The sequence below is a fragment of the Phocoena phocoena genome, chromosome 1 (assembly GCF_963924675.1).
Source record: "Phocoena phocoena chromosome 1, mPhoPho1.1, whole genome shotgun sequence".
Classification (NCBI taxonomy): domain Eukaryota; kingdom Metazoa; phylum Chordata; class Mammalia; order Artiodactyla; family Phocoenidae; genus Phocoena; species Phocoena phocoena.
The window spans coordinates 85,622,058-85,647,895 of NC_089219.1; positions in this window are offsets into that span (position 1 = coordinate 85,622,058).

Sequence of the window (25,838 nt, forward strand, 5' to 3'; positions counted from 1 at the left end):
CAGAGCTTCCTGACCAGTAATCCCATCCACTGACCCTACCTAAAAAGGGCCTTCATGTTGTCAAGCCCCAGGATGACTTTTCAGGCTCAGCCTTTATTTTCACTACCCATAGGGGTTTAGCCTACTCTATTTTCTTTTTTATCTGTTCCTTTTCACTCTCTCTTATATGACTTTTCCCCCCACTACCTCAAAGAGTAGTAGCAGATAGGACATGGTCTAGATTCTTCCCTTTCTAAATGTTTCTGACCACAAGAACACAGGTCTTTTGCATTTTATGGAATTTATAATACAGATACAGCTTGACAGCAAACGTGGAGAAGTAACAGAGGTTAAGAAATCTTTCACACTTTAAAATGTTGTAGCCCACGGTTTATAATTTCCAATTCCTTTATTAAGGTGGTAGCATCTGGAAGTTGGACTCTCTTATCTTTCTCCTCCCATTCACCAATTCTGCCATCTATCCATCATGCAGCTACTACTTGATGTTCCAACACAGAGCCCACACTCTCCTACTTCACTGTCTTTATACCAGCTTGTGCTGTACCTCCTTCTAAAATGCCTCGGTAGTTCAAACACTGTTCAATAAATACCTATTATTTATTGAGCACTATACTCCATATGGGTTATAAATACACTGGTACCATTTCCTCACAGAATCTGTAGTACCATTTTTAAATTGAGTGTGTGTGTGTTTGTGTGCATGTTTGCCTGTGTGCATAACAGCTTTTCTACTCCCTTCCTGCTCAACTATGATGAAGGATGTGGGTCACATAATAACCACAAGCCTTCCCAGAAGCTTCTTCTGTGGCTTAGAAATATACTTTTAAAAGAGGTCTTAGAAGATACCTTAATCCATATCTACCACATTTCATCACCTGGCTGCCCAATACACATATCTCCTTCTTCCCATATATACAATTCCAAAGATGCCTCAACTTACCATGATCTTCATGATTATACAATTTATAGACTAAACAAAACATTCACTCAGAACCAACCCATTTAATATTTAATATTCAATAGTAAAGGAAAAACAAGGCAATGAAAACAGAAATTGCACTTGGGAAGAACCAGTAAGAAAATTACAGCTCTCCACCATGTATTGATCATATCCTGCATCCTCTAGATAGAATAATAAAGTATATTATGGGAGCAGAGACATCCATCGGAAATAAATTGTCAGACCCATTTTGTGGCATTAGAGCACTTTCCTTGGCCAGGAAATCTGATTCCCTGACCCAGGCTGGCTAGGTGGTTTCTCTAGTCGAATATTCTCTATAGGGCCCTCCTTAATAGAGAACCAGGAATAATTTTGTAGTGTACATATGTGTCTGCATTCTCATAGCTGTTCAGTTCTCGATGGCACAGATATTCATCGTACTTTGTCCTGGTCTTAGCCTGGGTGACCCTGCCAGTCAGTTTGCATCAAAATAAGCCACTACTCTCTAAGCTTGGGATTTTCCCTGATGCTTCAACCCTCTTAAAACCTCTCCCTTTAGAAACTCCAATTAATTTGTTAAAAGCCAATTCTAGGGATAGCTGCCTCTCAAGCCATCCACCCCAAAGTCTGTTTACCAAGCTAATTTGTTTGTTTACTTTGAGGGTCAAGCCCACTTCTGTTGGCTTAATTTCAGCTATTTGGGACATGTTCATCCACATTGCGTGTTGTTCTGTGCTTAATAACCCTTGCCTCATGGCAAGGATGAAGAAAAATGGATTGGGAAGAAGCAGATGGGGCTTTTCCTTGCCTAATTTGCCTTTGTCATATCACCAATTATTGCACTGGAAATTCCACTTCTAGAGCTAGAATAAGGTGGTAGAAGATTATTGCCTATCCTCTTTTTTTTTTTTTCCCAGAGGCAGGGTACATTGTGTAGAAGGGGGAAGATATGTTTAATTTGGGTGTTTTGAATTTGAACCAGTAAGCAAATTTCCAAGAGGAAGTCTTTTGAAAATAGTTTGAAATAAGAAACTAGAATCAAGGTAGGAGATCTGAACTGGAGAGGTAGCTTTGGAATCTAATTTCAACAGTTTTATGGTTGAAATCTGAAATATACTTAAGCTCAGTGAGGAAGTAAATCAACGGAGAGAAAGAATGTTGGAGAATCAAATAAGCCAAGTAAATAGGCATGTACTGTATATACTAAAATGCCATAAAATATTGGTTTTGATTTTTATAATCATCATTGTATCTATTAAAATGAGGAAGAAGAAACAGCAGTGGATTAGTTATACGATTGGAGGAGGACAATAAAAGTTAAAAATGCCAGGAGAGGAGAATGTTTCCAGTAAACTCTCTAGTATCAAATGTGCCCCAGAAAGATCAATGATACTGACTGACAGAAAGTCATGGGATTTGGCAGACAGGAGAGGTCACTGGCAATGATGGTAGGGGTAAGAGACAGGTTGTGGGAAATTATGATGAAAATGAAGGTCAAGAATTGGGGGTATTTGTTTAGATTGCTGGCATAAAAAGGAAAGGATGCTATTGATTGGTAAGTAGAAAGGGCATTAAAATGAAATAGAAAAGGATTGTTAACCAGGGGAAATAAAATACTTCAAGGTGGAAGGAAAGGGATTAGATGGGATACAGCTTGTAGTGAGAAAGAGATTGAACTGCTGGAGGCAGATGAGGGTGGAAGTAAACTTATAAAGAAAACAGGAAGGAGTGTGAGAGTTTTCTCAGGGATTGTTTTTGCTGAACTCAGCTAGAGATGGTGCGGAGCCCTCCACATCACATGAGAACTTGCCCTCTTTTGGCTTTCACTATCAATCCATTTTATAGATTGTCTTCTTCCAAACATCAGATGAAACTTCCCACCTTGTTTTGGCATTCTATTTACATTCTGTTTCCCTACACACCTCACAATATGGTTTACTACCACAAAGAACTGTGTCATATGCATGTGAATAAGATGAAGCAACTGTGAGCCTCAAGTCCAGTAATGCAAGTGTTGCAGGAATGGAATGATCACTCTAATTTGATGCTTAAATAGGTATAGGACAATTCTTTTCATAGCTGTCTATAAAGTCTTTATGCTGAATTACATCAGAAATACAAGTAGATAAAAAGAAAAACAATGTTTATTCTTTCTAAGGTAAGGGTGTTAAAAACAAGGTTATTTTTCTGAATCGTATTATCATGTGAAGTATGTTTTGTTTTTGTTTTTTGGCTCAGGTTTGATAGACTTCACAAAATCAGCTTCAAATTCAATTATTGTCATCTCTCTCCACCCCCCCATCCCCTGCCAGTTTCAAAAGATGTGACAAGAACTTAGATGTTGGTTTAAAAACACAGAATATGTTATTAAAGCATCTATAGAGATTAAGAGCAGAGTCTATTTTAATAACCCTTTTAGATTTTTGTGCATACAATGTGGACAGGGGGATTTATAGTTGGTGCAAGTACCTTTCCAATTATAATTAGAATTGAACAAAACACTGATCAATAGGTCTTTTTCTCCTTGGGGCTATGAGAAGTCTGCAACAGGAATTATATTTTGGGACAGGGGTATAGGAAGTTATTTGGAAAAAAAGAATTAATCATAGCTGTTATGATGATTTGATCTGGCTGATAGATGGTCTCTTAAATAAGCTTCTTACTTAATCCACCTGAATCCAGCCTTCTTTTGTGCAGTCCCCACAGGGATGTTTTATGTATTTTCTTGTGTTTGTTATTTCATGACTTTGTGGTATTTACATCAGTGCCAATGACCAGAGAGAAGAATTTGTTCACTCTATTCTTTCTCACACTCTGGATTGATTCATACAAATTGAGGCAGCATGTAGGAAATGTTTCATTAATTTCAGGCAGGTTATGGGAATGAAGAAATATATAGAGTGTTAATTGAAAATATAAGGTGTGTGCTGTCTCCTTCTTAATTTCTCAGGCTAAAAGCTTGCTGGGTTTTTCTCCTTTGTCACATAATGCATGGTAGTGTATTTTTTAAATTAGTTTTGGGTTGCTGAGTAGTTGAAACACTGTATTGAAACTTGTCTTAAGCCAAATTATTATAAAGCATTTGATTGTATGAATGTTTCATTTCTCTGCCACATCTTTTATCTAGATTAGTTACGTTGATAAGATTAATTCAGTTTCACCTGGATGTTAGATAATTCTGGGATAAAATAGCTTACAGAATGTCATAGTTGGTTTCACAAATCTCTTGTACAATTTCATGAGGAAAGATGTCTGTGATTCTCCATTTTATAGAACTATGTCCTATATTCCTCTAATATATGATTGGAAAAGATAACACTTCTTGACCAACCGGCTGTCATATGTACAGAACTCAGACCCAATAAACCATTCTGAAAAGATGAGAGGGTGTAAGGCAACTTTCAAGATATCCATGTAAAAGCCTACGAATATGGGTTTAAAATTTTTGGCTTGTTTTATTTTGTTTGTCTCTGATGGCCTTTTTGTGGCTAGATTACATATTTTTCAGAAAGCAGAAGTTTGGGTAAACTTTATGATGATTTAAAACGGTAAAATGTACAGTAACCATTAAATTTACTCATTTTTCATCTTCTGAAAGTAAATAATTGAAACTGCTACATATTTAATACAATTTGAATTGAATTAAAGCCCTAAAGAACTCAGGAGCTAGGATTCCTGAAACACCTCCTGTCTGCATTCTAGTTTTTAGCACTCCAGCCACTTCAACCAAATAGAAATGACTAGTTCTTAGAAGCCTGATAGACTCTTGTAATTCCATAGAATTGTTTGTCCCATCAGGGCAGCAGACTTCCAGAAATAATGTTCTTCCATCATCTCCTCTGTCAATACAAGTAGACAGAGAAGTATTCCCTGTCTTTGTTCTTTCCCTCATCGCTCTCCTCCTCTCTGAATCTTTCCAGCTCTTCATTAGTACTAGTGAAAATAGTTCTAGTTTCTCACTTTCCTTTTAGCTTCTGCTTTAGACTTAAATGACTCCTAGAACTTTCTGTAGGGGAAAAGGAGCCACAAAGATGGCCTGTTTCCTACTTTTTTTTTTAAACGGACATATATTTATTTATTTATTTATATGTCATGTTGTGTGGTATGCAGGATCTTAGTTTCCTGACCAGGGATGAAACCCGTGCCCCCTGCATTGAGAGCATGGAGTTTTAACAACTGGACTGCCAGGGAAGTCCCAGCCTGTTTCCTACTTTTGTGATCTGCCTCTTCAAGGACTGCTTATATGACCATCACCTTATTTTTAAAATAAAAATTGCTTATTTGTTTTAATTATTAAAATAATACATGTTTATGACATAAACACCCCACATGTAAGAAAATTTAAATTTGTAAAATAAAATAAAGCAAAATATTTGAAATTGAAGTTACTATTGGTTTAAAATAGATTGCTATAATATGTTGTATGTAAACCCCATGGTAACCACACAAAATACCTATAGAAGATAAACAAAAGAAAATGAGAAAAGAATCAAAGGATGTCATTACAAAATAATTAATGAAACACAAAGGGAGACAGCAAGAGAGGAGAGAGGGACACAAAATCTACAAGACAGGGAAAAAACTTAACAAAATGGCAGTAGTAAGTCCTTCCCTACCAGTAATTACTTTAAATGTAAATGAATTAAACTCCCCAGTCAAAACACATAGAGAAGCTGAATGAACAGAAAACATAATTCAATTATATGCTGTCTACCAGAGACTTTAGATTTAAGGACACACATAGGCTGACAGGAAAGCATAGAAAAAGACACTCCATGCAAATGGTAGCCAAAAGAGAGCAAAGGCAGCCATACTTATAACAGACATAATAGACTTTAAGTCAAAAAATCTCAGAAGAGACAAAGAAGGACATTATATACATTGATCCTTGAACAGTGTGGGAGTTAATCTGCGTATAAATCATAGTTGGTCCTCTGTATCCATAGTTCATCACATCTGTGAATTCAACCAACAATTACTGTGAAGCACAATAGTATTTACTATTAAAAAATATCTGCATATAAGTGGACCTGCACAGTTCAAACCTGCATTGTTCAATGGTCAACTGTAATTATAAAGGGTCAATTCAACAGGAAGATATAACTATTATCTATATATATGCATCCAATATCAGAGAACACAAATATATGAAGCAACCATTGATAGAAGTGAAAGCAGAAAAACACAGCAACACAATAATAATATATTAAGAAAATAAATAGAGCATCCAGACAGAAAATCAATGAAGAGCTGACTTGAACTATACTTTAGATCAAATTGACCTAACAGACATATACAGAACATTCCACTCAACAGAAACAAACTACAGTTTTCTCAAGTGCACATGGAACATTCTCCAGTATAGATCACATGTTAGATAACAAAACAAGTGTTAGCAAATTTAAGAACATTGAAATCATACCAAGAATCTTTCCTGATCATGATGAAATGATGATCAGGAAACTAGAAATCAATAGCAGAAGGAAAACTTGAAAATCCAAAAATAGGAGGAAATTAAACAACGTACTACTCTACAGACAATGAGTCAAAGAAGAAATCAAAAGGGAAATTAAAAAAATATCTTGAGACAAAAGAAATGAAAACACAATATACCAAAACTTATGGGATACAGCAAATGCGGTACCAAGAGGCAAGTTTATAGTGTAAATGCCTATATATATATAAAAAAAGAAAGAACTCAAGCACCCTAACATTATACCTCAGTGAACCTGAAAAAGAACTAAGCCCAAGGTTGGCAGAAGGAAAAAAACCAATAAAGGTGAAAGCAGAAATAAGTGAAGTAGAGAATAGAAAAACAACAGAAAAAAATTAATGAGTTGGTCTTTTGAAAAGATTAACAAAATTGACAAACTCAGCTAGGCTAAAAAAAAAAGAGAGAGAACTCAAATAAATAAAATAAAAAACGAAGCTAGAAAGAAAAGCTAGAAAGATGAAATATTTCAATTGATGCCATAGAAATAAAAAAGAATTGTGAGAGATTACTGTGAACAACTGTATGACAACAAATTGGATAATCTAGAAGAAATAGATAAATTCATAGAAATATACAACCTACCAAGACTACATCATGAAGAAACAGAAAATCTGAACAGACCTATCACTAGTAAGGAGACTGAGTCAGTAATCAAAAACCTCCCAACAAAGAAAAGCTCAGGATCAGATGGATTTACTGGAGAATTGTCTCAACATTTAAAGAATTAATACCAATCCTTCTCAAACTCTTTCAAATGCCAAAGAGGAGGAAATACTTCTAAACTCCTTTTAGGAAGCCAGAATTACTCTGATACCAAAGCCATACAGAGATACAACAAGAAGGAAAACTATAGACCAATATCCCTGGTGAAAATAGATGTTAAAATCCTCAGCAAAATACTAGCAAACTGAATTCAACAGCACACTAAATAATTATACATCATGAACAAATGGGATTTATCCCTGGAATGCAAGGTGTTTCAACATTTAAAAAATCAATCAATGTGATACACCACATTAACAGAATGAAGGATAAAAAAATCACATGGTAATCTCAAAAGATTCAGAAAAAGCATTAAAAAAAAATTAAACACCCTTTTATGATAAAAAACATTCAGCAAACTAGGAATAGAAGGAATGTTGAAGTATCTCAACATAACAAAGACCATAAATGAAAAGCTTCCAGCTAACATAACATCACACTCAATGGTAAAAAAACTGAAAGCTTTTCCTCTAAGATCAGGAATAAGACAAGGATGCCTACTCTTGCCACTTCTGTTCAACATAGTACTGGAAGGCCTACACAGAGCAAGTAGGTAAGAAAAAGAAATCCAAATCATCCAAATCAAACTAAGCAATATTGTCTGTTTGTCAATGACATGATCTTATATGCAGAAAATTCTAAGGATTCCACCAAAAAGCTGTTAAAACTAATTAACTGAGTTCAGCACAACTGATACAAAAATCAACATAAAAATATCAGCACATTTTCAACACTAAAAATGAACAATTCAAAAAAGAAATTTAGAAAACAATTCCATTTGTAATAGTAACCAAAATAATAAAATACTTAGGAGTAAACATAATCAAGGAGGTAAAAGACTTGTACGTTGTAAACTACAAAACATTGCTGAAAAAAATTAAAGACACAAATAAATAGAAAGATATCCTGTGTTCATGAATTGGAAGACCTTAATATTGTGAAAATGTTCATAACACCTAAAGTTATCTATAAATTCAGTACAATACCTATCCAAATCCCACTGGTATTTTTTTTGTAGAAATAGAAAAAGGAATCCTAAAATTCATATATAACCACAAAGAACCCTAAATAGCCAAAATAATCTTTCTTGAGAAAGAACAAAGGTGGGAGCCTCACACTTGTTGACTTCAAAACATGTGCAAAGCTATAATAATCAAAACAGCATGGTACTGGCATAAAGACATATAGACTAATGGAACAGAAAAGGTAGCCCAGAAATAAACCCATGTATATATGGTCACATGATCCTTGATAAGTCTGCCAAGACCACACACAATGGAGAAAGCTTATGCTCTTCAGTAAACGGTAGTGGGGAAACTGCATATGTACATGCAAAGGAATAAAAATGGATGCTCATCTTATACTATACACAAAAATCTACTCAAAATGAATTAAATGCTTAAACATAAAACCTGAAACTACAAAACTTCTAGAAGAAAACATGATGTTAGACTTGACAATGATTTCTAGATATGATACAAAGCATAGGAAACAAAAGCAAAAATAAACAAGTAGGACTACATCAAACTAAAAAGCTTTTGCACAGCAACAGAAACTATCAACAAGACAAAAAAGCAGTCTACTAAATAGGAGAAAATATTTGCAAATGATATATCCCATAAGGGGCTAATATTCAAAATATAAAAAGAATTTATTCAACTCAACATAAAAAACACAAACAACCTCATTAAAAAATGGGCAGAGGACCTAAATAGACTTTTTTTTCCAAAGAAGACATACAGATGGCCAACAGGTACATGAAAAGATGCTCACCACCACTAATCACCAGGGAAATGTAAATCAAAGCCACAATGTAATATCACTTCACACTTGTTAGAATGGGTATATTCAAAAAGACAAGGGAGAAGTTGACAAGGATGTGGAGAAAAGAGAACATTTGTGCACTGTTGGTGGGAATGTAAATTGGTGAAATCACTACAAAAAGAGAATGATGTTCCTTAAAAAATTAAAAATAGAACTGTCATGTCATCCAGCAATTCTATTTCTGGGTATTCATCCAAAAGAATTGAAAACAGGACTTCAGAGATATTTGTGCTCCCATGTTCACTGCGGCATTATTCACAATAACCAAGAGGCAGAAACAACCTAAATGTCATTGATGCATAAAAAAAGAAAAGGTAATATAAACATACAATTATATTATTTGGCCTTCAGTAAAGAAGGAAATCCTCTCATATACTACAATACAGATGAATCTTGAGGCCTTTATGCTAAGTGAAATAAGCCAGTTACAAAGGGACAAATATTGCATGATTCCACTTATATGAGGTGTTTAATGTAGTCAAACTCATAGAACAGGTAGTAGAATGGTAATGGCTAGGGCCTGGGGGAAGGGAAAATGGAGAGTTGCTAGGCAATGAGTATAGAGCTTTAGTCATACAAGACAAAAAGTTCTAGATACCTGAGGTACAACAATGCACATACAGTGAACAATGCTGTACCATACACTTAAAAATTGTTAATTGGGTATATTCTGTGTTATGTGTTTTAACCACAATTTTAAAAATTCTATTTTGAATCTTGAGTTTTTTCATAGTTTAGTATGTATTCAATGTTCTGTGCAAATGTTCTATGAATGTTTGGAAAAAGTATATTTTATTATCTTTAATTAATAAATCTTATTACTTAATAAATTCTATTAATTATTTGACCCATCTATGTTATAATGCTGGCAACTATATCTTCTACAGATTGACAGTGGCTTGCGAAGTTCTTCTACAATTATATTTCTCTCAATTTCTCCTTAAATTTTCAAACAACTTTTCTTCATATTTACGTATCTATATATATGTTCAATTTAATGCTGTGTTTTGGCTTTGCCTCTCTTTTGTTTCATATTTATACTGCTTCTCTCTCCCTCCTCCCCCCTCCTTCTCCCCTCCTTCTCCCCTCCTCCCTCCCTTCCTTCTTTTCTTCCTTCCTTCTTTCATCCTTCTTTCATGTTTTTGACATTTTCTCAGTACCTCTTTAATCATTATTTCTTTTTAATCTTATTTTTGCTGTTAATAACATATAACTTATTTTCATTTACATCAAATCTAATACTTTCCTTTTTCAACTTGCTTTGTGCTTTCTAGCTTCTATTTTTTGTCTTTGATATATTTTATTTTTATTTTCTTTAATAATGTGACAAGTACATATATTGTTTTAAGTTCTATCTCTAATTGCTTATAGTTTATCAAACACATGTATAATCTTCATTTCTCCATTTATTAAAATCAAGAACCAAGAGACTACGTCTCATTATGCACTGAGGAATTTATCCATCATTCTACTTCTCCTCCTCAGAGTGATCTTTGAAGTCTGTAGAATGTAGAAGCATTGCTTGTGTGTGCATAATACAGGTCCGTATGAATATTGTAAATGTATCTGCAGAAGTTGCACCCATTGGTTTTAACACAATTTTCCCATTCTGGATCTCTTGATTTTGATTATCTCTTAGTAAGATTGAACATCTTTAATTTTTTTCTAGAGAGATTTGTAAGTGGCATAATTTGAGAATGTCATTCTGTTCTTTGTCTTTAGGTTTTAATATTGTAGGAAAAGTTGGAGGCTAGCCTGATTTTTGTTCTGAGTCAGAAGCTTTGGTGTTTGTAGGATATTTTGTTGTTATCTTACAATTAGCTTTTATAGCCTGTCTACAGCCAAGTTTAGGTCTTTTTTATTAACCATGTCTAGGTCATAGTGAGCTCTTCCAATTTACACACTGCATGTTTTCTTTTGAGCTCAGGAAAAATTTCATTGAACATGTATTTGATTGTTGTATTTAATGATGATGATGGTATTGATAACAGTTATTCATTGACTACTTAAAATGCCTATATTAAATAATTTACATGCTATCTAATTTAATCATAACAATGCCTACTATTATCCTCATCTTAAAAATAAGCAAACTGAAGCTCAGAGATGGTTAACTTTCCAACGCCCTCACAACTAGTAAATAGGAGGGAGTTTGAACCCCAAAGGCCTCACTCTGAATCAAAAGGAGTCACTGGTATGAAATGTACAGCATGGGGAATATAGTCAATAGTAATGTAATATTTTTGTATGGTTACAGATGGTAACTAGACTTAACCTGGTGATCATTTTGAAATGTACAGAAATATTGAATCACTATGTTGTACACCAGGAACTAACAGTGTTGTAGGCCAATTATACTTCATAGAAAAAGAGATCAGATTTGTGCTTACCAGAGGCAGGAGGTGGGGAGGGGTGTGAACTAGATGAAGGTGGTCAATGGGCACAAACTCCCAGTTATAAGATAAATAAATTCTAAGGATGTAACGTACAATACAGTGAATATAATTAACACTGCTGTATGTTGTACATGAAAATCCTGAGTTCTCATCACAAGGAAAAACCTTTTTTTCTTTTTCTTTTATATCTATATGAGATGATGGATGTTCACTAAATTTATTGTGTTAATAATATCATGATGTAAGTCAAATCATTATGCTATACACCTTAAACTTATACAGTGCTGTACATCAATTATATCTCAATAAAACTGGGGGGGAAAATCAAACGCCCTCAGCTACTAATTGACACTGCCTCCTCAAGGGGTCTAAGTTTCAGATTCTTTTTTTAGGTCATCTACATCTATTAGCTTTTATCTCAGCACTTTATCTTACATCTTTATCATATTCAGTCATTTTGAGTTCTAGGAGAGCATTTTGAGTTGGATCCTCTCTTCAAAGATCTGATTTTATGCAATGTTAACTTTGTTTTCGATTGCCTAATTTTAAAAATTCTGAATTACATTTTAGGACTCATTAAAATCCTTTTAAAACTTCATCTAGTATCATTTTTGTCTTTTTCATTGTTTTTGGCACCAGTGCCATGAGGGCATCAAAGAGATGTTATTCTAAAATGGTCTTATGTTTCCTGTAGCAATTTTTCTGAGTTTTCAACATGTTCCTCCTTTTCTTAGGTGTTGCTTTTTTTGTCTACTCTTTCTTGGTTAGGGAGAAAATTCTTTGGGTCTCATGTGTTTTTGTATGCATGGGGAGTATGTTTCTAGCAACTCTCCCTTTCTACTAGTTGATCAGAAATTCCTCCTCTCAGATTTAGGTCCTAAGGGCAGAGTGATATGTATAGTCTCTACAATCAGTTTCTAGCAACTTTGTCATCCGGAGTGGGTCTGCTGGGCTGAGATGGATATATTTTCTCTGGTCAGGCTCTCTGCCTATGCTTGCGAGACAGAGGAGTCTACAGCAATTCTTAACACAAGTTTAGAATAGGGAAGACTGCTTTCTGCCAGCATGCACTTCTGCCATCAGACTTCATGTCTCCTCACAGCAAGCATTGTTCTCAGGCACCCATGCATCCTAAGATGCTGTACACTATTGAGTGTTCCCATCTATTTCCGACGATGACTTTTGCAGTCTCTGTGTAGAAAGCCACGAATGCATGGGAAGCAAGGAGAGATGCATTGTTGGGTCAGTTGGTTATGGGAAGACCACATGCATCCCATAGCAAAGAGCAAATATTGGAGCTGAATCAAGGTTTTTTTTCCTTCTCCATAGTGTTTTTGGTATTCTCTGTTATTCTTGGTTGACCCACAGAATATATGAAATCTGAATGTTTATTAATGCATAAATCTCAGTGATAGATTCAATGGAAAATCTCCTCAGACTTTAACATATGTTCTCTTAGAAGTTTTGTTCTGTACTTCTGTTGCTAGTTTTTTACTTTTTTCCCCCATGGGATATGTTAATTGCAATTTGCAAGGCTGCTCTTTTCATCTGGATTCCTCAGAAAGTAGAGCATGGGGCTTATACTTCATTCAGAATGTGGCTCTAGGGAGCAGAGTCTGAAGCAAGAAAGGAGGGAGAGCCATTCCAAGGGTGTGGTATGGTGTTGATTTCCACTATGGGCGACTGGCTGATCAATCCTGTCAGATAGCTGAGAAACAACATAAAATGTTTAATCCATGATGGAAAAACTCCTACCTGAGAGGAAGTAGAAGAGACTGATAAAATGGACCAGGTAGAACTAGTGGACTTTGATCCAAATCAGGAAAGATGGAGCCATTACAATGGAGAAGCATATGAGGATGACAAGTGTCCTCAGGGTGGTGTTCAGTGTCAGACCTCTTAATGGGGCCAGTGAATAACACTCACTGCTGGCATTTTATTTGCAGTAGTGATTGAGTGAAGGACTATAATCATAATATGCTCACTGCTTGCTATTGCTTGTTTTAATAATCTATAGTAGTGTTTTAAAAATTAAATGAAGGGCTTCCCTGGTGGCACAGTGGTTGAGAGTCCGCTTGCCGATGCAGGGGACACGGGTTCATGCCCCGGTCTGGGAAGATCCCACATGCCACGGAGCGGCTAGGCCCGTGAGCCATGGCTGCTGAGCCTACGCGTCCGGAGCCTGTGCTCCGCAACAGGAGAGGCCACAACAGTGAGAGGCCCGCGTACCGCCAAAAAATAATAATAATAAAAAAATAAAAGCTAAAAAACCAACCAAACAAAAAACCCTAATCTTGTGTTAGCAGCTGGTGTTAGTGACAGTGTCTATTAGTCCCCATCTCTTACTAAAGTTTCTACCCATGGGGGATTAACTCATGAGGTGCACATATGTGGATACTGAACAGGTTCTGGAATCAACCTACAAAACCCTGGGCAGGAGGCCAAGGCATGCAACATAGACTGGAAGCCAGGTGCTATTGAAATGCTCCTCCTTGAAATCACATGGGCCATGCAGATCCAATCACTTGAGAAGTGGCTGGAGAAATATACAACAGAGTGTGGAGAGGTTGGTAGGAGGGGTCTATTGGGGACATACCAGGCTCTCAGTAAAGGCTGAAGAAGCATCAGATGCACTAATCTGGGATAGAGCAGAGTTGTGTAGGGGAGCAGAATTTGCCACTCTAAAATGTCTCTTTGGCATACAGATTGTTTTTTTTTTTAATTTATTTAATTTATTTTTGGCTGCATTGGGTCTTTGTTGCTGTGCGCGGACTTTAGTTGTGGCGAGCGGGGACTACCGTTCCTTGCGGTGCACAGGCTTCTCATTGCAGTGACTTCTCTTGTTGCAGAGCACAGGCTCTAGGAGCAAGGGCTTCAGTAGTTGTGGCATGTGGGCTCAGTAGTTGTGGCTCACGGGCTCTAGAGTGCAGGCTTAGTAGTTGTGGTGCACTTAGTTGTGGGACTTAGTTGCTCTGTGGCATGTGGGATCTTCCCAGACCAAGGCTCAAATCCGTGTCCCCTGCATTGGCAGGCGGATTCTTAACCACTGCGCCACCAGGGAAGCCCATACAGATTGTTTTGAGCTGAAAATAATGAAGGGCTAGAAGACTTAGGAAGAACCTTTAACTTTCCCCCTAGCTGCCTAAAGAACATATCAATAGATAGGGGACCTGTTCCAGGAAGGGAGCCATCATCATAGATAACTGTAGTATGAGCTAGGTGCAATTGACAGGGAGGAACCTAGCAGTCTGTTAAAATTCTACTCTATGTCCCATTGTCTCTGCATGACCCAGCAAACATTTATTCACCAAACATTTACTCTTTCATCTCCATGTCAATTGCCTTCCTCCCCTGTGAAATCCCAAACAATTAACCCCAACCTCCTCTTGTTTGTAGCTAAAGAAGGTATGTAAGGTGAGGGTTTTGGCCATTTTGGGGAGTTACTCAGTTCTCTTGGGTCTCTGCTATGTGTACATGTTACTAAAATTTTATGTGATTTTTCTCCTGTTAATCTGTCTCAGGTTAATTTAATTCTTAGACCAGCCAGAAAAAAACCTAGAAGGGTAGAGGAAAATTTCCTCCTCCCTGACAGTTGTTTTCAATTAGATTTTGTGTTACCCTAGATACTAACAAAATGGAAAGAGCTAATATTGCTCAGAAGTTTACAGATGTTCTAAGATTTTTCTTGTCCTGATATTGTGAGAATTAGAGAATCAACACCACATCTACTAAACTCCCCCAGTGTGAGCCCATTTCCCCACAACCTCTCCTATAACTCTGAAAGACCCTCATCTTACTTTCTATGTGAAATACCTCTGTCTTCGTGAAATCCCTTAGATGGATAGTGGTGACACAGAGACTCTATGCAAGGGAATTTAAGAGTAACTCAAGCACAAGGCTGGTGGGTAAGAAGTGAGGACACTGGGCTCTTGGGAAAGAGGAAGAGGAAGGTTGGAAGTCCCTGGAGAGCCATTTCAGATGTTTTCACCACGCTGCTGCTAGGCTTTGCACAACAGTAAATTAATCCCAGAGATAAGAGACTGTTTCAAATCCAGTGACAAAATGGGTTTGTGACAATGAACTACTGAAATACTGGTATACTGTTTGCTGCTTAACTATCAACATTCAGCTACTTCTCACTGGCAGTGATATGTGATAGTGTCATTATGGCCCAGACATTATTTTAGGGCTGTCGCAATTGTGCTAAGTAGACCAAAACATTGGTAAGATCTTACACTATTGTAAACCTACATTCATATATGTGTTATCAGTGATTATTTTTTTTAAACTTACATTTTGAATTCATTTTATTTTTGGGGGGAGATTTGAATTTTATTTACTTTTCTATACATCAGGTTCTTATTAGTTATCTATTTTATACTTATTAGTGTATATATGTCAATCCCAATCTCCCAATTCATCCCACCACCACCCCCGCCCCACTTTCCCCCCTTGGTGTCCATACGTTTGTTCTCTACATCTGTGTTTCTATTTCTGCCTTGCAAACTGGTTCATCTGTACCATTTTTCTAGACTCCACATATATGCATTAATATATGATATTGTTTTTCTGTTTCTGACTTAACTTCACTCTGTATGACAGTCTCTAGGTCCATCCATGTCTCTACAAATGACCCAATTTCATTCCTTTTTACGGCTGAGTAATATTCCATTGTATATATGTGCCACATCTTCTTTACCCATTCATCTGTTGATGGACATTTAGGTTGATTTCATGACCTGGCTATTGTAAACAGTGCTGCAATGAATATTGGGGTGCATGTGTCTTTTCAAATTATGGTTTTATCTGGGTATATGCCCAGTAGTGGGACTTCTGGGTCATATGGTAGTTCCATTTTTAGTGTTTTAAGGAACCTCCATACTGTTCTCCACAGTAGCTGTATCAATCTACATTCCCACCAACAGTGCAAGAGGGTTCCCTTTTCTCCACACCCACTCCCCTCTCCAGCATTTGTGTTTGTAGATTCTCTGATATCTCACTGTAGGTTTGATTTACATTTCTCTAATAATTAGTGATGTTGAGCAGCTTTCCATGTGCTTCCTGGTCATCTGTATGTCTTCTTTGGAGAAATGGCTATGTAGGTCTTCTGCCCAGTTTGTGATTGGGTTGTTGTTTTTTTTAATATTGAGCTGCACGAGCTGTTTATAGATTTTGGAGATTAATCCTTTGTCCAGTGATTCATTTGTAAATATTTTCTCCCATTTTAAGGGTTGTCTTTTCATCTTGTTTACAGTTTCCTTTGCTGTGCAAAAGCTTTTAAATTTCATTAGGTCCCATTTGTTTATTTTTGTTTCTATTTCTATTACTCTGGGAGGTGGGTCAAAAAAGATCTTGCTGTGATTTATGTCAAAGAGTGTTCTTCCTATGTTTTCCTCTGAGAGTTTTATAGTGTCCGTTCTTACATTTAGGTCTTCAATCCATTCTGAGTTATTTTTGCGTATGGTGTTAGGGAGTGTTCTAATTTCATTCTCTAATGAAATGAGCACCACTTACTGAAGAGACTATCTTTTCTCCATTGTACATCCTTGCCTCCTTTGTGATAGATTAGTTGACTACAGGTGAGTGGGCTTATCTCTGGGCTTTCTATCCTGTCCCATTGATCTATATTTCTGTTTTTGTGCCAGTACCATATTGTCTTGATTACTGTAGTTTTGTATCATAGTCTAAAGTCAGGGAGTCTGATTCCTCCCAGCTCCGTTTTTTTCACTCAAGACTGCTTTGGCTATTCAGGGTCTTTTGTGTCTCCATAGAAATTTTAAGATTTTTTGTTCTAGTTCTGTAAAAAATGCCATTGGTAGTTTGATAGGGATTGCATTGAATCTGTAGATTGCTTTGGGTAGTATAGTCATTTTCACAATACTGATTCTTCCAATCCAAGAACATGGTATATCTCTCCATCTGTTTGTGTCATCTTTGATTTCTTTCATCAGTGTCTTATAGTTTTCTGCATACAGGTCTTTTACCTCCTTAGGTAGGTTTATTCCTAGGTATCTTATTTTTTTGTTGCAATGGTGAATGGGATTGTTTCCTTAATTTCTCTTTCTGATCTTTTGTTGTTAGTGTATAGGAATGCAAGAGATTTCTGTGAATTAATTTTATATCCTGCAACATTACCAAATTCATTGATTAGCTCTAGTTTTCTGGTGGCATCTTTAGGATTATCCATGTATAGTATCATGTCACCTGCAAACAGTGACAGTTTTACTCCTTCTTTTTCAATTTGTATTCCTTTTCTTTCTTTCCTTCTCTGACTGACGTGGCTAGGACTTCCAAAACTATCTTGAATAATAGTGGCGAGAGTGGAAATCCTTGTTATTTTGTTGAGGATTTTTGCATCTATATTCATCAGTGATATTGGTCTTTAATTTTCCTTTTTTGTAGTATCTTTGTCTGGTTTTGGTATCAGGGTGATGGTGGACTCATAGAATGAATTTGGGAGTGTTCCTTCCTCTGTAATTTTTTTGGAAGAGTTTGAAAAGGATGGGTGTTAGCTCTTCTCTAAATGTTTAATAGAATTCACCTGTGAAGTCTTCTAGTCCTGGAGTTTTGTTTGTTGGAAGATTTTTAATCACAGTTTCAATTTCAGTACTTGTGATTGGTCTGTTTATATTTTCTATTTCTTCCTGGTTCAGTCTTGGAAGGTTATACCTTTCTAGGAATTTGTCCTTTGCTTCCAGGTTGTCCTTTTTTTTTTTTTGTGGTACACGGGCCTCTCACTGCCGTGACCTCTCCCATTGCGGAGCACAGGCTCCGGACGTGCAGGCTTAGCGGCCATGGCCCACGGGCCCAGCCGCTCCACGGCATGTGGGATCCTCCTGGACTGGGGCATGAACCCGTGTCCCCTGCATCGGCAGGAGGACTCTCAACCACGGCGCCACCAAGGAAGCACCCAGGTTGTCCATTTTATTGGCATAGAGTTGCTTGTAGTAGTCTCTTATGATACTTTGTATTTATGCAATGTCCATTTTAACTTCTCCTTTTTCATTTCTAATTTTATTGATTTGAGTCCTTTCCCTCTTTTTCTTGATGAGTCTGGCTAAAGGTTTATTGATCTTGCTTATCTTCTCAAAGAACCAGCTTTTAGTTTTATTGATCTTTGCTATTGTTCTCTTTGTTTCTATTTTATTTATTTCTGCTCTATCTTTATGATTTCTTTCCTTCTACTAACTTTAGGTTTTGTTTGTTCTTCTTTCTCTAGTTGCTTTAGGTGTAAAGTTAGCTTGTTTATTTGAGATTTTTCTTGTTTCTTGAGGCAGGGTTGTATTGCTATAAACTTCCCTCTTAGAACTGCTTTTGTTGCATCCCATAGATTTTGGATCATCGTATTTTCATTGTCATTTGTCTCTAGGTATTTTTTGATTTCCTCTTTGATTTCTCCAGTGATCTCTTGGTTATTTAGTAGCATATTTTTTGCCTCCATGTCTTTGTGTTTTTTCATTTTTTTCCTTGTAATTTATTTCTAATCTCATAGCATTGTGGTTGGAAAAGATGCTTGATATGGTTTCAATTTTCTTAAATTTACTGAGGATTGATTTGTGACCCAAGATGTGATCCTGGAGAATGTTCCCTGTACACTTGACAAGAAAGTGTAAATTGCTGTTTTCAGATGGAATGTCCTATAAATATCATTTAAATCTATCTGGTCTATTGTGTCATTCAGAGCTTGTGTTTCCTTATTAATTTTCTGTCTGGATGATCTGTCCATTGGTGTATGTGAGGTGTTAAAGTCCCCCACTATTATTGTGTTACTGTTGATTTCCTCTTTTATAGCTGTTAGCATTTGCCTTATGTATTGAGGTGCTCCTATGTTGGGTGCATATATATTTCTAATTGTTACATCTTCTTCTTGGATTGATCCCTTGATCATTCAGTAGTATCCTTCCTTGTCTCTCGTCACATTCTTTATTTTAACATCTGTTTTTATCTGATATGACTATTGCTATTCCCGCTTTCTTTTGCTTTCCATTTGCATGGAATACCTTCTTCCATCCCCTGACTTTCAGTCTGTATGTGTCCCTAGGTCTGAAATGTGTCTCTTGTAGACAGCATATATATGCATCATGTTTTTGTATCCATTCAGCAAGCCTGGGTCTTTTGGTTGGAGCATTTAATCCATTCACATTTTAGGTAATTATCAATATGTATGTTCCTATTACCATTTTCTTAATTGTTTTGGGTTTGTTTTTGTAAGTCCTTTTCTTCTCTTGTTTTTCCCACTTAGAGAAGTTCCTTTAGCATTTGTTGTAGAGCTGGTTTGGTGGTGCTGAATTCTCTTAGCTTTTGCTTGTCTGTAAAGCTTTTGATTTCTCCATCGAATCTGAATGAGATCCTTGCCAGGTAAAGTAATCTTGGTTGTAGGTTCTTCCCTTTCATCACTTTAAGTATAATGTGCTACTCCCTTCTGGCTTGTACAGTTTCTGCTGAGAAATCAGCTGTTAACCTTATGGGAGTTCCCTTGTATGTTATTTGTCATTTTTCCCTTTTTGCTTTTAATAATTTTTCTTTGCCTTTAATTTTTGTCAGTTTTATTATTGTGTGTCTCAGTGTGTTTCTCCATGGGTTTATCCTGCCTGGGACTGTCTGCACTTCCTAGACTTGGGTGGCTATTTCCTTTCCCATGTTAAGGAAATTTTCGACTATAATCTCTTCAAATATTTTCTCGGGTCCTTTGCCTCTCTCTTCTCCCTCTGGGAACCCCTGATGCGAATGTTGGTGCATTTAATGTTGTGCCAGAAGTCTCTTAGTCTGTCTCCATTTCTTTTCATTCTTTTTTCTTTATTCTGTTCCATGACAGTGAATTCCACCATTCTGTGTTCCAGGTCACTTATCTGTTCTTCTGCCTCAGGTATTCTGCTATTGATTCTTTCTAGTGTATTTTTCATTTCAATTATTGTTCATCTCTGTTGTTTGTTCTTTAATTCTTCTAGGTCTTTGTTAAACTTTTCTTGCATCTTCTCAATCTTTGCCTCCATTCTTCTTCTGAGGTCCTGGATCATCTTCACTATTATTATTCTGAATTCTTTTTCTGGGAGTTGCCTACCTCCACCTCATTTAGTTGTTTTTCTGGGGTTTTATCTTGTTCCTTCATCTGGTCCATAGTCCTCTGCCTTTTCATTTTGTCTATCTCTCTGTGAATGAGGTTTTTGTCCCACAGGCCGAGGGACTGTAGTTCTTCATGCTTCTGCTGTCTGCACTCTGGTGGATGAGGCTATCTAAGAGCCTTGTGCAAGCTTCTTGATGGGAGGGACTGGTGGTGGGTAGAGCTGGGTGTTGCTCTGGTGAGCAGAGCTCAGTAAAACTTTAATCTGCTTGTCTGCTGATGGGTAGGTCTGAGTTCCCTCCCTGTTGGTTGTTTGGCCTGAGGTGACCCAGCAGTGGAGCCTACAGGCTCCTCTGATGGGGCTAATGATAGACTCCAGGAGGGCTCATGCCAAGGAGTACTTCCCAGCACTTCTGCTGCCATTGTCCTTATCCCTGCTGTGAGCCACAGCCACGCCCTCGCCTCTGCAGAAGACCCTCCAACACTAGCAGATAGGTCTGGTTCAGTCCCCTATGGGGCCACTGCTCCTTCCCCTGGGTGCTGATGCGCACACAACTTTGTGTGTGCCCTCCAAGAGTGGAGTCTCTGCTTCCCCCGTCCTGTCAAAGTCCTAAAATCAAATCCCATCAGCTTTCAAAGTCTGATTCCCTGGGAATTCCCCCTCCCGTTGCTGGACCCCCAAGTTGGGAAGCCTGATATGGGGCTCAGAACCTTCACTCCAGTGGGTAGACTTCTGTGGTATAAGTGTTCTCCAGTTTGTGAGTTGCCCACCCAGCGGTTATGAGATTTGATTTTATTGTGATTGTTCCCCTCCTACCGTCTCATTGCGGCTTCTCCTTTGTCTCTGGATGTAGGGTATCTCTTTTGGTGGGTTCCATTGTCTTCCTGTTGATGATTGTTCAGCAGTTAGTTGTGATTCCAGTGCTGTTGCAAGAGGGAGTGAGTGTACGTCCTTCTACTCCACCATCTTGAACGCTGAATTCATTTTAGATTTATGGAAAAGTTGCAGAGATGGTACCCAGAGTATCTGTATATCCCTTACCTCTCTTCCCTAATGTTAACACCTTAAATAACCATCCTCCAATTGTCAAAGCCAGGAAATTGTCATGGTTTAATACTATTAACTAAATGCCATATCTTATTTAATACTTCATACCTTATTTTAACTGCACTCATTTTTCCATTAATGTCCTTATTCTGTTCCAAAATCCCACATTGCATTTAGTTGTTGTGTCTCCTCCAGTTTGTGACATTTTTTCACCTTTCTTTGTCTTTCATGACTTTGACACTTTTGAAAAATACTGATTGTTTATTTTGTAGAATGTCTCTCAAGTTTGTGTTCATATGACGTTTTCTCATGTTTAGAATAAACTTATGCCTTTCTGACAAGAATACCTAAGTAATGATGTTGTGTCCTTTCGAGTGCATAGAGGTTATTTTTTAATATTCTCTATGTTTAGATACAACTTGTAAAGTTGAGTTACTGTTCATAGAAGTATTGAAACAGTGAGTAGATGTAGTATTCTTGGCTTTGGATGTGAAATTGAGGTAGATGACTTCTAAGATCCTTTTCTATTTATCAGAGTCTATGATTCCACTTCATCCATTCAGCCAATAAATATATTGAGAACCTTCCATGTGCCAGGCATTGGAACATAGACAAATACTTGTATTTAAACAAACAATATTTTAGGACTATACATAGACATAGACATATATAGCAAAATAAATCTATTAATAGAGGAATGTATAAATTTCTTGGGGAGCTCAGGAGAGTTGGGGGTTAAGAAAATTAAATTGCGGAATTATAATGTGTGTTTTTTCTACACCACCAAGCAATTCTCTTATACCAGCTGGGTATCCGACAATTCAATTCAATTCTGATACTAACTGGAGTTCATGCCAGATCCCACAGGTTAAGGGCTCAGTCTTACAAAAATGCCCTCCCTCACCTCCCCTTCAGATGCCAGTTGCAAGTCCAGGTTGTTGCCCCTGCTTCAGACCCACCAACTTGTTCCCATGACCCCCTCCTCAGTTTGATTAATTTGTTAGAGAGGCTTAGAGAACTCAGAGAAATATTTACTTATGTTTACCAGATTATAGAAGGATATAACTCAGAAACAACCAGGTGAAAGACCTGCATCAGGCAAGGTATGTAGAAATGGGGTGCCACTCTTCCTGAATGTTCACCAACCCAGAAGCTCTTTGAACATTGTCCTTTGGGGTTTTATGGAGACTTCATTACATAGACATGATTGATTAAATCATTGGCCATTGGTGACAGAACTGAATCCCCAGCCCCTCCCTTCCCTGGAGGTCAGGGGTGGGACTGAAAGTTCCAACCCTCTAATCACAAGATTTGTTCCCCTGGCAATAAGCCCCCATTCCCTAGGTTACCTAGGGGCTTTCCAAAAGTCACTTCATTAACATAAAAGGCACCTTTTCAGTTCTCCTTCAGGAAATTCCAAAGTTTTAGAACTCTGAGCCAGGAATGGAAACAAGGACCAAATAATAGATTTCTTATTATAAATCACAATATCACAGGGATATTAGACAACTCTTCTCTCCCTAATTTCCATCTTTACCCATACAGGAAAGAATGTCCTCTAAATTGAACTTGAAGAAGTTGTGGGGAAGTAGATTCTTCCTCCTCCGCCGCCTTAACTGAACTAACTAATTGGTGAAATGGTAAGACCCTGACATTCACTGGGTATCATATTTTTATGGGGCATTGATAAATGTGTTTTTGTTTATATATGATCCAGATGCTTGATTTCTAGGACTGTTGTCTTTGGAAGCAACAGGCTTCCAAAGCCCCCCTCAATGGATGGGGCTCTGGGCAAGGGTGAGGGAGCTGACTCGTCTCTATCTTTTCACTGGTGACTGGTGTATATGCTTGAGTGTGTTTGCACAGTGGGTGGTTATATGAGATTCTGTTGAATTCCCCAATCCAGTTTTACCATTAATAACATGGCTACTTTGATCCCTATTTTGACTCATGTGTCTATTATCTATTGATTTGAATCCAAAGGAAGAAAGATCTGTAATTAGCACTCCTAAACTTGAATACCTTTGATTGTCAGGACAGGCTTTGCAGAGGCAGAGCTATTTGGACTAGGTTTTGAAGGTAAGACAGAGATGTCAAAGGTAGAAGACAGGTACATATTTTGGGCACAGGAGTTTTGGAGTGTTTGGAAAAGTGGCTAATCATAGCATCTCTCTTCTCTACCTTGGGTTTGGAACAAATTGTCAAATAAGACAATGGAGCAGCAGATGGAGAACTGAATATAATTTTTATTACTGATATATGCCAAGTTGGAGAATATAACTTAGGGTAGTTCTGCTGAATGTAAAAGAATTTCAGTCTAAAATGGAACTGGAGGATAATATGAAATGGAGAATCTCACACATGCACTCTCAAAAGAACAGAACTTAAGAACTGAGAAACTGATTTCCTGTAACTGCCTGCTTTACAAAAGACTGAGACTTATCTCCTGACCAATGAACATCAGCCAATATTCCCTTCCCATCCCCAAGCCAATGAGCTTACTGCTTGGACTCCGGTTGGACCCCCTCCTCTTTTCACTCTGTGTGCATAAATACAGCCCACTTCAGACCATCAAGGGACTCACCTATAGCTTGCTACAGCATGTGTTTCCAAATTGCAAGTCCTCTGCTATTCCCAAATAAACTCAGTTTCTGGCAAATCAAGCTTGCCTCAGTTTACTCCTTTATTTAAGTTGACATGAGCAATCCCCAGAATTACCCTGAATTGCCCTCATGGTCACGGGCAGTGATAAACTTGGGCAAGTATTCCAACATGGGTTGTATGCATGTGAACAGTATAGGGTATATGTGCGTATTGAGACGATGGGAAATAATAGAACATGAGACTAAAAAGAAAAATTGGAACAGACTTAGCTCTTTGGGAAAGGGATATAGCTTGTATCATATATTAGATCACTCTCTTTGCAGTATGAAGGATGCATTGGCAGGAGGGGAGACAGAAGGTAGGCAGCAATTTCAGCTCCCCATTTGTTGACCTAATTCAGGAGTGAAGTGACTAGTTTATGAACCAAGACAATGGAAGTGAGGTTAGAGGGAACAGGATAGATTCAAGACAAATCAGTACAGTAGAACAAACCCACTTGGTGAACAGTTAGATATGGAAACGAAGGAGAGGAAGAAGATTGGAAGTCAACCGAATCTCTTGCTTGAGGATCTGAATTAGGGAACGTGGGCAGCAGCAGGTGCTTATGGAGAAAGGACCTTGACAATTTTTGAGCTCCTAGTGTGTGCTAGCATGTGCTGGGTGCTTTCCATGACTATCGGAGTTTAGGGGGTCAAGAAATAATATTCTTATTTCTCTCCCAAATTTGGAAACCACTGAAAAATAGGACACAGGAGTTAGTCACATGCAGATCAAAGTTTCTAGCCAGGTGGGCTTGTCCATATTTTTTCCCTGAATCAAACAGATTTATCCACTAGTGAAACTGGACAATTGTAGGCATTTATCACAGAGCTGGGAACAGATCAAGAACAAACCCTTTTAAAAGGCAGGCACTTCTGAAGGAGAAAGAACTTAGAAGGCACTGACCTGAGCAGCCTCAAGTCCTTCTGAATTCAACAGAGTGCTTCTCCTCTTTCAGGGAGAAATGAGTAAAGGGTGGAGAGATGAAGGAAGTGGTCCTTGGTTTTCTTTTTCATTCTTGGAAGAGGCATTGGAATTATTCACATCTATGGAAATAAGAGGAGTAGAAAATAAACATTTGCTCTAGTGTTGATAGTACTCATTTCAACACTTGCAACAACACTGTGAGATAGGTATTTTTATCTCCATTTTATAGACCACAAAACGAGGCCCAGAGAGGTTAAATTATTTGTTAAGTTCACACAGCTATTGAATGGCGGAGGCAAGATTTATATCTAGGTTTGCTTGAATTGGAATACTGCATCTTTTGCCATTGTTATACTACATTGCTTTAGGAGCTGAGTTAGATGCTGACAAGGACATCAAGGTGGAGAGGTACAGTGGAAACACATATCTGGGGTTCAGAAGGAATCTTGGGCTGGAGTTATAAATTTAGGAGGCAGAGGAAAAAATATGGAAGTTGAGACTTCTGAGTAAGATAAAATTCCACCAAAAGTATTATTTGATAAGGAAGACTATGTGAAGGAGAACATTATGGAAAAGAGAATGTTTGGAATAATCAACAGAATTATGGGTTGGTTGCAAGTTATATACATAAATTTTTTCCTTAAAATTTATGACATATTTTCAAAGATAGATCACTCCTGTCATAATTATGTTTATTAGTCTCCCAGCATAGGAGGCAATTCTGTTCTGTAATTGCCATGCCC